General features: G+C 32.1%; 1 long non-coding RNA gene across 1 annotated transcript; it reads right to left on the reverse strand.

The window, feature by feature from the left end:
• Positions 1–2,850: 2,850 nt before the first annotated feature.
• On the reverse strand, positions 2,851–5,295 carry LOC139490538 (uncharacterized). Its single transcript, XR_011656358.1, has 2 exons — positions 5,208–5,295; positions 2,851–3,787 (listed from the first exon to the last, which is right to left on the reverse strand). It is a non-coding gene; the product is annotated as an uncharacterized lncRNA (long non-coding RNA).
• Between the last annotated feature and the right edge of the window lie 8,718 nt (positions 5,296–14,013).

Genomic DNA, 14,013 nt, shown 5'->3' on the forward strand with positions numbered 1-14,013 from the left:
TCACTGATGTGCTTTGGACTTTGAAAATTTCGTAGAAATAAATCAGATTTTTTTCTAAGCGCCTTCACATATTATGCTAATGTTCATACGTGAGTCAAACACATGCGTGATGAGATACAGATCGAGTTTACGTTTAGTTCCGCTTATCTCAAGTTATTTATTCCGAAAATATCTCGTGCCAAAAAAAGTTGTACGGACTTTTTTTTTTATAAATGGCTCCACAACTTGAGCTTTATAATAACCTCAACAAGACACAGGGTATTTGTAATCAGTAATTAATTATATTGAATGATTGGTATTTGGTTGCTTTAAGTTCATTTGCAAAGATTAAAACGAAAAGAAATAAATATTAATCACAAGTACAAAACGTAAAACAAAATCAAAATCTTGGCTATGCAAGGTGGGTTGCAATTTAAGACTGTCGCAGGAAAAAACGCTGTTTATTTTTTATGCAAAATATTCAGTTTATATATTAAGTAATAAAATAAAAGTCCCTATTGGATTGCGTAAAATAATATCTCCTGTCTTTATCAATGAGTATAAGTTGACATTTGTTTCATTGACCTGCGACCCTTTCACACTTAAACAAAGGATCACTCGAGGTTAACGAGTTATTATTATACGTACATGTTACGGGGTGACTGCGCTTGATATGTAATCAAATAGATCGAATGATCAAACATTAATACATAAGAATGAAACTTGATAATTTCTGTAATGTTTATATAATTATTACGCAAAACCAATAATTTGGACTATTGCATAATGAGAAGGATATTGTTCTAACCATCTCTATTCAACATAAATGAATCATTTAACTTAGTTGTACAACAGTAACAAGAACGTGATCTGAATAAGATAAAAATTATAAAAATTAATAAAAATTATAAGATTTTACATATTTCTATTTGATTAATATATTGTGATGAATAAAAGTGAGTGATATACGCACTCTCTTTAGTCTTCGCAACAAATCAGTTGCATACTTGTACTGCTTTATACATGTACCCCTATAAAAGTTTGTTACGAGAACCTGACTCATCTATTTTAATGGAACGTTTTCTCACACGACATCCATACCACATTTACCAAGTTATACTGCATATATTCTTTTAGTTCCGTTATTAACATAGTCTGATGTTTGATTTTGTCAGATTTATGAAATAAAAAAAAACTTCGGTGACGTTGTCGATATATTTTACTTGCTCATGTCATATATAATAAAGCTTAAAAGAGATGCGAAAGATAGCAAAGATATATTTTAACTTATTAGTCCAAAAACATATTAATGACATATTATTACGATCCTATCCTAGTCTATTGTTAAAAATTAAGACTTCACTATATGCATATGCGTCACATCAAATGATTTTATAAACACACTAAATATTCATTGTATAACTATTTCAAAGGTTCGGAAAGTTTGCGCTAATTCTGTATATATCTGAAATTTTAAGAAAAATCGTTGTTGTTAATAGGGATGTTAAATTATTTTCACCTCTCATAGTACGACATGCTACAGGATGTTTTACATTTTGAGGTATAATGTATGAGTGCCAATGAGACAACTCTCCATCCAAGTTGCAATGTGTAAAAAGCACAATTAAAACTATAGGCCAAAGTACGACCTTTAACACAGAACCTTAACTCACACCGACAGCAAACAATAAAGGGCCATAAATGACTAGTGTAAGACAAGTCTAATAGGAAAAAACGATAAATACTAGTGAACCACGTTAACAACGATAACCACTTAACAAAATAAATACACTATTAATAAAAAAGAGGGTATTTCTAAAACAATTTTATAGATGCCTTTTTTGCTTTTTGCTAAATATTTGTTTAATTGCGAAACAGTGATGACTGCTGTGCCCATATTTTGACTAGTTTACTTACTATGTCTGTTTTGTTCACGCATCGTTGTAAATATAATGGAATTTGATGTGACAAGTAAGGGTTTTGCGCTATAAAACCAGGTTCAAACCACCATTTTCTACATTTGAAAACGCATGTACCAAGTCAGGAATATAGCAGTAGTTGTCCATTTATTTGATACGTTTTATCATTTGACTTTGCCATTTGATTAGGAACTTTCAGTTTTAAATTTTCCCCGAAGTTCAGTATATTTGTGATTTTCTTTTTTTTTCTTCAGAAAGACAACTATAACATTTAACAAAAAGGTCTGTAGATTTGCAGAATAATGATTTCCTCGAGACTAATATACGTGTAATTAAACAGTATAATATAATTCTACCTGTATAGAATATCCAGTGCAGGAACCTTCTTGTGTCCCAGGTGTAGGACTCATTTCATATGAAAACTTATTAAATCTTGTATCAACAATTTATAGTGGGTTTCCATTCGTTTAATGTATTTGTCATTTAATTGGGAACTTTGCGTTTTTAATTTTCTCGGAGTTCAGTATTTTTGTGATTTTACTTTTTATCTAGTCATAACACTTAAGAAATTGTCCGATCATTGTCGGATTCCTTGCTTGTGCAGACATGTTATACGTCTTTTGAGTTTTTAAAAAGGATTTTTAATTCTTATCAATGACATATGATTTATGACTTGTTATGACTGTCCAACAAGTGGGAGACTTAGCTTGCTAAACAACCAGTCTGAGTTTTAATCCAATATTTTCTACATAAGTAATGCCTGCACCAAGTCCGGAATATGACAGTTGTTATCCATTGGTTTGATGTGTTTGTCCATTTTGATTTTGCCATTTGATAAGGGACTTTCCGTCTTTAGACACACAAAAAGACAATGTAGCGACCAACAGAATGACAACTAACTTGAACAAGAAAAAAATATTAACCACATAAAATTAACATTTTTGCAACTGCATTCAGCTTCATTGGAATTTATTCTATCCAAAGCATATTAATGAAAAGTAAATATTTATCATGATTTGTATCACTAAACATTAAATCTTCAGTGACAGACATAACAACATCAATAATAGAACTATAATGTAAAGACAAGTATTAATATATTCAGCATAAAACCAATTAGACAAACACACTACTTATTATCTTTTAGTTCTCAAAATTAAATCTTCAAAGATTCATTAGCGCGATACTGTCTTATTCATAATGAAATGGGATGATTGTTTTTTCAAATTATTGTAGTACACATAATGTTACACGCCAACTTCAGATGAAATGTAATGTGTATTGGCTAAACATGAACATAGGATGCAAGACATTGTTTTAGTTAGTCTTTTGTAGAAAACATCCATTTCCAGTAAACATCAAAGCCTGTTTCTTGATCTTGATAAAACAGTTCCCAGGTTCACTTTCTTCATTGACGAATATCGAATCAATGATGTCCGGTGACTCAGTTTGACTACAACTTTTTATACTAAGCGTACATGTTTCTATGACACTAGTATTTTCAGAAGGTTCTGTTTTTATCGGGGAGCTTACAGCATTTGATTCAGATTTTTTCATTTTTCTAGTAATTTCTTTACATTTGTTATATCTTGCTTTTCTTTGTTCTCTTCTGGCGTTTCGTTTCTTCATGAGCTCGTTTAATTTTAACGGATCGGGGAATATTTCGATAACTTCTCTACTATCTTCTTCAGAATATCTGTTTTTCTTAACTAGCTGTACTCTAGAACTTATACGTAATTCACTACTGAAAAATGTATTTTCACATTGCTTCTCTTTATATGTTGTGTCGCAAGAAAAATCTTTGTATTCCAGGTCTTTGATAACATAACTTCCATCATCTTTAATATGACGTGCTCGTTGAATCATGCGTTTTTGCATTTCCAGAGGATCTGAATATAAGAGTGTTGATAAAAATGTGTTGACTCAGAGACAAAAGAATTTATGAATACATTATTTTTTAGCCTGTAAATGATTTAAAATTGAGGGTTTTACGATATATATGCAAGATAACTTCGTAAATTTGGTAGGATTGTCATGTTTGAACAACTTTGCATTTAGACAGATAAGTGAGATTCCCGTAAAAAAAGTTTGTTACAGGGGTATAAAGCAGAACCAGTGTACAAGGGAGTTCTGTTTGTGAGAACGCAGAACTCCATTCAATTTATTACACTATATATAAAAACTATATAGAAATATGTTAAAATGTTGTAAATTATAGACAATTTTTAATTCAATATCACTCAATACTTCAATATTATTCTAAATTTACCATTAACAGTATTTGCGTTAATTTGAGTTAGATAATGCGATTGACTCTGTTGTAAAACTAAGTTAAGTTTGTCATTTGTGTTTACGGATGGCTAGGACCATATCCTTCACCTTATTCAAAAGTTCAAATCATTGCTTTTGCGTATTTAATAACGTAACATTACCGAAGATATCATTCTATTTGCATTAATGTTTGATCATTTAATCTATTTGATAAAAAAGATCCAGTGCAGTCACCCCTACATGTACATATAGTGATAAATCGTTGACCTTGAAGAATCTTTTATGTAAGTGTGATAGGGTCGCGTCGTCAATGACTTATATACGTCAATTTATAATCCACAAAGACACTTTTTTTTTATAACTGAACATTTTGCATCAACCATATGCATGCGCTAGTTATCCAGCGACAGTGTAAAAACGCTTCAGCACGGTCAACCAACCATACATAATTTTGGATGTTCTTATCCCAGGCATATATCACCTTAGCCGAGTTTGGCACCACTTTTTTGGAATTTTGGATCCTCAATGCTCTTCAACTTTGTTTTTGTTTGGCTTTATAAATATTTTGATATGAGCGTCACTGGTGAGTCTTATGTAGACTAAACGCGCGTCTGGTGTAATAAATTATAATCCTGGTACCTTTGATTACGATTTGGCATATTTTGTATTACATTTTCTACTTGTAAATATTTTGTTTTCTTTCGTCCTGAATAGTACTGTTTGCAAATGAACTTAAAGCAAGCACATATTAATTAATCAATAAATATTATTAATTACCGATTAAAATTATCATTTGTCTTAGCTTAATAGGTTTATAAAGATAATTAACTTTTAAATGCTCATTGTTAGTTAGGTAAGTATACAGAAGCGTACTTTTATCTTACTATATTATTATATAATTTATCCCCAACATTAGACAGAGTTCTGTATTTAGGCATAAATGTTTACAAAATTTATATTACCTCATGAAGATATAACAAAATTTTATAATGCACAATATTAAGACACGATTAGATGGTTAACATAAGAATAACTTACATTTTGTATTGTATGTTGACATGTGTATATAACATGTGTGTTGTACACTTAACGATTTGCGGTATTATGTTACCATTCAGAATGTAGAATTGTCACACGATTTATAATATATCATATTACAGACCCAATATGTCCTTAATTAAGTTCAAACAATACATTTTAAATACCAAACAAAGACAAAATATAAATACACAGTTATATTAAGATCAAATGAGATCTGTTCAACATAAAAACAAGATGTCTTAGCTTAATAGGTTTATAAAGATAATTAACTTCTTAATGCTCATTACGGATTTATTGTGTTATTAAAATTTGCTGTTACAAAATATTATAAATTATTATAAATTAAGGAATGTATCTCCCTCATGCAAAGCTCTGATTCCTTTCACGGATTTGGCTATACTTTTTGGATCTTTTGGATTATAGCTCTTCATCTTTTATATATACTTTGGATTGCAAATATTTTGGCCACGAGCATCACTGAAGAGACATGTATTGTCGAAATGCGCATCTGGTGCAAATAAAATTGGTACCGTTAATTTTATTAGAGAATATTGTAATTTGCAAACAAGATTCGCTTTATAAGAACATTACATATATCCCCTGTTTTAACAGGACATACAATCTTGCATCAATTACCCAGTATTTCAATTTTGATTCCTTTAGGGGGTTCCCATTCCAAAACGCATGCTCATTGGAGAAGCATCAATAATTAGTTCTTGTTTTCAAAGATGATTAAATAGCAATAATTTACTTAGTACCATATTGATACAGATTTGATATGGAACAGTCAAATTCAAAGAATGTAATTCCAATTTTGGAAGCACCGATAGCAAAAAGAAAACATGACTATTTTCATTGCATTTATTACCTCGTTACTGCGTTCACTCACAAATATTAATAATATACATTATAAAAAATTTCATTGTAGGAAAATATTTAGTTAATACGCACAAGCTTTAGAAACAGGAGAAAATTTGCGACATGTTGAGGTTTTCCTTTCTTCACTTAGCGAGTACAAATGAATATTGTTTTTCCTAATAATGAATGTTTCCATATACATGTTTATTGCAATTTAACTTTGTTGCTAATATGTGTTTAGTAATGTTGTCTTTAATTTGGATGGAAATCGATCTGACTGAAACGCGGACCTCGAAGAGAACCCCAAAATGAACACAATGTAAAATGCAAACTTATTAAATTACCGTGCGCGTAACAAATATGAAGATACGGGGTAACATTATATTTGTTAACTATGCAATTAAATCGAAAAATTATGTTTGAATGTTATTTCTAATATAGATGGATGATGTAAAGATACCATATAAAATAAAGCGCTTATTTATACTTCACAACGTTTGGTTGTATAAAACTGAACGCCATGATGACCGAGGGTTAACATGTTCCAAAGATCCATAATAATCTTTTAAATATCCTACTTCTGCAAATTTCATTTTAGTCTTTGATAAACTTATATTTTCGTTACCTGACTGTCTGATAATAAACTCATCATAGATAACACGCTTAAAATAGTGTTAGCCAAACGAACGTTTTGTCTACAAAAGATGCATCAGTAATGCTCGAATAAAAAAGAGTCCAAATAACTCTCTTTCATCTTGTAACAGTATTAAAACATTTGACTTTTCTACTCTGTACACAAGTATTCCACATTCCAAACTAAAAGACAAATTGAAAGAGTTGGTATTACTTTGCTTCATAAAAAAGAATGGCCAACGTAGATACAAGTATCTTGTCTTAGGGAGGGATACATCATACTTTGTAAAGAATCACTCTGATTCAAACAAAAAATTCTCGGAAACCGATATTATCAAGATACTTCATTTCTTGATTGACAACATATTTGTAACGTTCGGAGGACGTGTTTTTCAACAGACTGTCGGCATCCCAATGGGAACAAACAGTGCCCCTCTACTTGCCGACTTGTTTCTTTATTATTATGAGGCTGACTTCATGCAGAAACTTCTTAGGAAGAGAGATAAGAAGTTAGCAATATCCTTTAACTCTACTTTCCGCTATATAGATGACGTTCTTTCACTAAACAATTCAAAATTTGGTGACTATGTGTAACGCATCTATCCCATCGAATTGGAGATAAAGGATACTACAGATACAGTTAAGTCGGCTTCATATCTTGACTTACATCTAGAAATTGACAATGAGGGTCGGTTGAAAACAAAACTTTACGACAAAAGAGATGATTTCAGCTTTCCAATTGTGAACTTTCCATTTCTAAGTAGCAACATTCCAGCAACACCTGCATACGGGGTATATATCTCCCAATTGATACGATATTCCCGTGCTTGCATTTCCTATCATGATTTTCTTGATAGAGGGTTACTGTTCACAAGGAAGCTATTAAACCAAGAGTTTCAAATGGGGAAGTTGAAATCATCCCTTCGTAAATTTTACGGACGCCATCACGAGTTGGTTGACCGTTATGGAATAACCGTTTCACAAATGATATCGTATATGTTCCTTACGTCGTAACTACAATCCCTAATCAGCTTATAATCTTGTTTATAATAATGTTAATGCAAATTTACTGAAAAGATATTCTAACTTCAGCTTTCAACATAACACTACTTTGTGTGACATTATATTCCTGTTGATGCCAAGCAGGAAAATACATATTAACTGCCAAGCTAGTCTTGTCGGTTTGTTCTTTTCCCTGTAAAATAATTTTAAATGATTTCCTTTTAATAAAATAAATTGTGCTAGTTTTAATTAATTCACAAGATGCGTATTTCGACAACTAACATCTATTCAGTGATACAAAGGGTAAACACATTTATATATCACAAATATAAAACTAATTTGAAAAGTGATTCAAACGAAAAAGATCCAAAGTGAAACCAAACCAGATAATTGAATGGGTGAGATATATTTTTTAATTGAAGATAATTTCAAAAACAGTTCAAATAACAGCAAATTCTAATCAAACAACATCCGTATTTTCATGTCTGTATTGAAGTACTTGCTACTACGCTGGTAATACCCTCGGAATCTAACAGCTTACTAGTAGAGGTATCAAACCAGTAGTTGTTCGTAATATCACAAGAAGAAAAAGCCTGTTGATTACAGGCAACAGTAATTAAAAGACTAATTTTCCTCTCATTAATACTATAAGAATATACAATGAGCATGAGTGTCCGTCTCCTTTTTACTTGTAAGGCAAATAAACACAGTTCAAAAATACAATCAGTAAGTTTTAAGATTAGACGAGTTGCCTTGTATATAAAGATATAATACAATAAACCAAAATCCTTTTAAGCTAAGACACATCGTTATGAGCAACCTATTCTTGATGGTGACGGTGAATCTTGTTAATAGAAATAATTGTGGTATGATTACCAATGAGACAACTCTCCATCCAAGTCACAATTTGTAAAAGAAAACCCATTATAGGTCACAGTACGGTCTTCAACACGGAGCAATGTTTGATTTCAGCTGAGACTACTATAACACAACACATAGTGTTATAATAGTCTCAGATTTCAGTCATTCTTTCTTATTATGCTGCTCGAACGTTTTTTTATTGTCAAGAACCCAGTCAATTGATATTGTCTATGTCAACATTTACGTTACGTATGTAGAGATCATTTGATGGCAGAAAATATATTAATGCTAAAGATGGAATCAAAGTGGTAACGGTAATGTTGTTTATAGAGTCCACAAATCATGTAAACTTATTGATTCTTTAATTAGACTTAGTCTTGAAGGTTATCAGTTCAACACTGAAGTAGGAACTTTGAAATCTGTCTTTATCGGTACTAACATTCATATGGACATTCATAAATTCATTTTTATAAATGCTCTACAATAATATGCCAATACCATAGTTATTTTCGGGCATCAGACAATGTCAAGTTATTACAGGCTATTAGTGGCGTCCTTTGACTAATCTGTTGAATGCATATTGATTGACATTTTATTGTAAGAAAACAGGACCAGGTACTTTCTATACTGGCAGGACTTACATATTTCTTGGAATGGGCTTTGAGCTAATTCTTTCAGTAAATGTGAGTACTCTTAGAACGGTAATTTGTGTCCTTTGTCTTTTTGTGAGTTGATTTTTAGCTCACCTGGCCCAAAGGGCCAAGTGAGCTTTTCTCATCACTTTGCGTCCGTCGTCCGTCGTCGTCGTCGTCGACTGTTAACTTTTACAAAAATCTTCTCCTCTGAAACTCCTAAGCCAAATTAAACCAAACTTGGCCACAATCATTATTGGGGTATCTAGTTTAAAAAATGTGTCCAGTGACCCGGCCAACCAACCAAGATGGCCGCCATGGCTAAAAATAGAACATAGGGGTAAAATGCAGTTTTTGGCCTAAAATTAAAAAACCAAAGCATTTATAGCAATTTTGCTGTTTTTGGTTATTATCTTGAATATTATTATAGATAGAGATAAACTGTAAACTGCAATAATGGTCAGAAAAGTAAGATTGACAAATAAGTCAACATGACTGAAATGGTCAGTTGACCCCTTTAGGAGTTATTGCCCTTTATAGTCAATTTTTAACCATTTTTTCGTAAATTTTAGTTATCATTTACAAATATAAACTCCTCTGAAACTACTGGGCCAAATTAATCCAAACTTGGCCACAATCATCTTTTGGGTATCTTGTTTTAAAAATGTGCCTGGTGACCCAGCCATTCAACCAAGATGGCTGCCACGGCCAAAAATAGAGCATAGGGGTAAAATGCAGTTTTTGGCTTATAACTCAAAAACCAAAGCATTTAGAGCATATCTGACGGGATTAAATTGTTTATCAGGTCAAGATCTATCTGATGGATTGGACACACGGTTGTTGGGTTGCTGCCCCTGAATTGGTAATTTAAGGAAATTTTGCCGTTTTATACGACCGCAAAAATTGAAATTTTTTGGTCGTATATTGGTAACACGTTGGCGTCGTCGGTCGTCGTCGTAATCCGAATACTTTTGGTTTCGCACTATAACTTTAGTTTAAGTAAATAGAAATCTATGAAATTTAAACACAAGGTTAATGACCACAAAAGGAAGGTTGGGATTGATTTGGAAGTTTGGTCCCAACAGTTTAAGAATTAGGGGCCAAAAAGGGCCCAAATAAGCATTTTCTTGGTTTTCGAATTATAACTTTAATTTAAGTAAATAGAAATCTATGAAATTTTTACACAAGGTTTATGACCACAAAAGGAAGGTTGAGATTGATTTTGGGAGTTTTGGTTCCAACTGTTTAGGAATTAGGGGCCATACAGGGGCCCAAATAAGCATTATTCTTGGTTTTCGCACAATAACTTTAGTATAAGTAAATTGAAATCAATGAAATTTAAACACAAGGTTTATGAACACAAACAGAAGGTTGGGATTGATTTTGGGAGTTGAGATCCCAACAGTTTAGGAATTATGGGCCAAAAAGTGGCCCAAATAAGCATTTTTCTTGGTTTTCGCACCATAACTTTAGTTTAAGTAAATAGAAATCTATGAAATTTAAACACAAAGTTTATGACCACAAAAGGAAGGTTGGGATTGATTTTGGAAGTTTTGGTCCCAACAGTTTAGGAATTAGGGGCCAAAAAGGGCCCAAATAAGCTTTTTCTTTGTTTTCGCACTATAACTTTAGTTTAAGTAAATAGAAATCTATGAAATTTTGACACAAGGTTTATGACCATAAAAGGAAGGTCGGGATTGATTGGGAGTTTTGGTCCCAACAGTTTAGGAATACGGGGCCCAAATTGTCCAAAATTAAACTTTGTTTGATTTCATCAAAAATTGAATAATTGGGGTTCTCTGATATGCCGAATCTAACTGTGTATGTAGATTCTTAATTTTTGGGTCCGTTTTCAAATTGGTCTACATTAAGGTCCAAAGGGTCCAAAATTAAACTTAGTTTGATTTTAACAAAAAATGAATCCCTGAGGTTCTTTGATATGCTGAATCTAAAAATGTACTTAGATTTTTATTATTGGCCCAGTTTTCAAGTTGGTCCAAATTAAACTTTGTTTGATTTCATCAAAAATTGAATAATTGGGGTTCTTTGATATGCCAAATCTAACTGTGTATGTATATTCTTAATTTTTGGTCCCGTTTTTAAATTGGTCTACATTAAAGTACAAAGGGTCCAAAATTAAACTTAGTTTGATTTTAACAAAAATTGAATTATTGGGCTTCTTTGATATGCTGAATCTAAACATGTACTTAGATTTTTGATTATGGGCCCAGTTTTCAAGTTGGTCAAAATCAGGATCTACAATTATTTTATTAAGTATTGTGCAATAGCAAGAAATTTTCAATTGCACAGTATTCAACAATAGCAAGAAATCTTCAATTGCACAGTATTGTGCAATAGCAAGAAATTTTCAATTGCACAGTATTGCGCAATAGCAAGAAATCTCCAATTGCACAGTATTGTGCAATAGCAAGTATTTTCAATTGCACAGTATTGCGCAATAGCAAGAAATATCTAATTGCACAATAGTGCGCAATAGCAAGAAATTTTCAATTGGAATTATCTTTCTTTGTCCAGAATAGTAGTTGAATCAACTTAAATCATTGTTTTATACAATATACAATGTATATTCACTTTTACTACCAACTGATAAATTAAAACAATCTTTACCATTCAGGGATAACAAGCACTTTTTTTTACATTTTAATATTTTATGATGTATTTAAATGAGTAGTTATTGTTGCAAACTCCATTAGAAATTTGAATTGAGATCAATTTTGGAATAAGGTAAAGGGGGATGTGAAAAAAAATTGGGGGGTGGGGGGTTCAATTTTTCTCATTTCAGATTTCATATATAAATAAAAAGAAAATTTCTTCAAACATTTCTAGAGAGGATTAATATTCAACAGCATAGTGAATTGCTCAAAGGCAAAAAACAAATTTTAAAGTTTATTAGACCACATTCATACTGTGTCCGAAACCTATGCTGTGTCAACTATTTAATCACAATCCAAATTTAGAGCTGAATTCAGCTTGAATGTTGTGTCCATACTTCCCCCAACCGTTCAGGGTTAAACCTCTGCGGTCGTATAAAGCTGCGCCCTGTGGAGCATCTGGTTTGTTATTAACTTGAATATTTTTATAGATAGAGATAAACTGTAAACAGCAATAATGTACAGCAAAGTAAGACCTAAAATTAAGTCAACTGACCAAAAGGGTCAATTGACCCCCTAAGGAGATATTGTCCATTATAGTCAATTTTTAACAATTTTCATAAAATTTGTAAATTTTTACTAACATTTTCCACTGAAACTACTGGGCCAAGTTCATTATAGATAGAGATAATTGTAAGCAGCAAGAATGTTCAGTAAAATAAGATGGAAATACACATCACCATCACCAAAACACAATTTTGTCATGAATCCACCTGCTTCCTTTGTTTAATATTCACATAGACCAAGGTGAGCGACAGAGGCTCTTTAGAGCCTCTAGTTCTGTCAAGTCAAGCTTTTTACAAATGTTACACCATTGTTGCAGATGAGCGGCACTCACAAACAAGTTAAAACCCACTTCATTCCTGTCCAAAGTCAGAAGCCTGCAATTAGGTTGATGTAGTTGGCTACGGTCAGTCATATTTAAATTTTAGCTTACTGCTATTGTTGGGAATGGCTTTTGATCATTGTTGGAAGTTACAGGCCGCATATGCTATACATTGTTGCTTATATAAGGGAGTTTCTATACTAAGTAGTTAGTATAGAAAGTCTCTGCTAATATGCATGCCATTTGAGGATAACCGCCTCATTGGCAACCAACGACATCTCCATATTTGTATAACGAACATGGCAATGGGAAAACTAAAATTGTCCAATCTAGGATAGATCCTAGTTTAAGGAAGTCCATTTGCGACAATAATTTATACAGAAAACAAATCTAAATATGAAGCCGACATTATTGTTTTAGTAATATCGATTACCTTAAAGTCAATCTTTCTGGCTAATATGAAATACAAGCTCAAAAATATTGGCTTGTGGGTGACATTACATCTTTAATATTTCTGAAAGTGAAATTAAAGAACTAGGCAAAATGTATTTAAAAGTATAAACTCTCCACTGTCTGAACTGATAGGTACCAAGTGTTTGTTTCGAAGGTGTCAACAACCAGATTCATTTCTATTGGTGTAATATGAGGTGAGTGTACAGGTGTTATATTTAAATTTTGTCTCTGACAAATCACTCCATTTTACTCAAAATTTTAATATAACAGGTTTGAGCATGCATGTCTTCTACCCCATGATATAATAAAGCTTTATATAGATTAGATCATTGATTTTCCCATATGAATGGTTTTACAATAGTAATTCCTTGTGACCCTTTATAGCTTGCTGTTCTGTGTGAGCCAAGGCTCCGTGTTGAAAGCCGTACCTTGATCTACCTTGACCTATAAAGGTTTACTGTTATAAATTGTAACTTGTACGGAGAGTTGTGTCATTGGCACTCATACCACATCATCCTATACCTAATTAATAGGCAATTCATATTTAGGTCTTTGCTGCCAACTGATTGTAGTTACTACTTCTGTTTTGCATTCTGTGACTTTCCTTGCAGTCAGGTCAATCTAAATAAAATTTGACTACACATCATTTTCAAATAATTCTATCACATCCCACCAACTAAATCTGGTGTGTTATTGCAACAAACCCAACAGTTAAATGTTAAGTTTTTAAAATCTTCACCTTAAAATTTGAAACAAATGTAAAGGTCTCCTGAGGAGAAATATTTGATCACATTCAATGAAGTGGTTAAATTTACAAGATGGCTCAAGACTTGCTGAAAGTAAACTTCCAATAAATATGAAGAAAG

Source organism: Mytilus edulis, chromosome 10, assembly GCF_963676685.1.
Source record: "Mytilus edulis chromosome 10, xbMytEdul2.2, whole genome shotgun sequence".
NCBI lineage: Eukaryota > Metazoa > Mollusca > Bivalvia > Mytilida > Mytilidae > Mytilus > Mytilus edulis.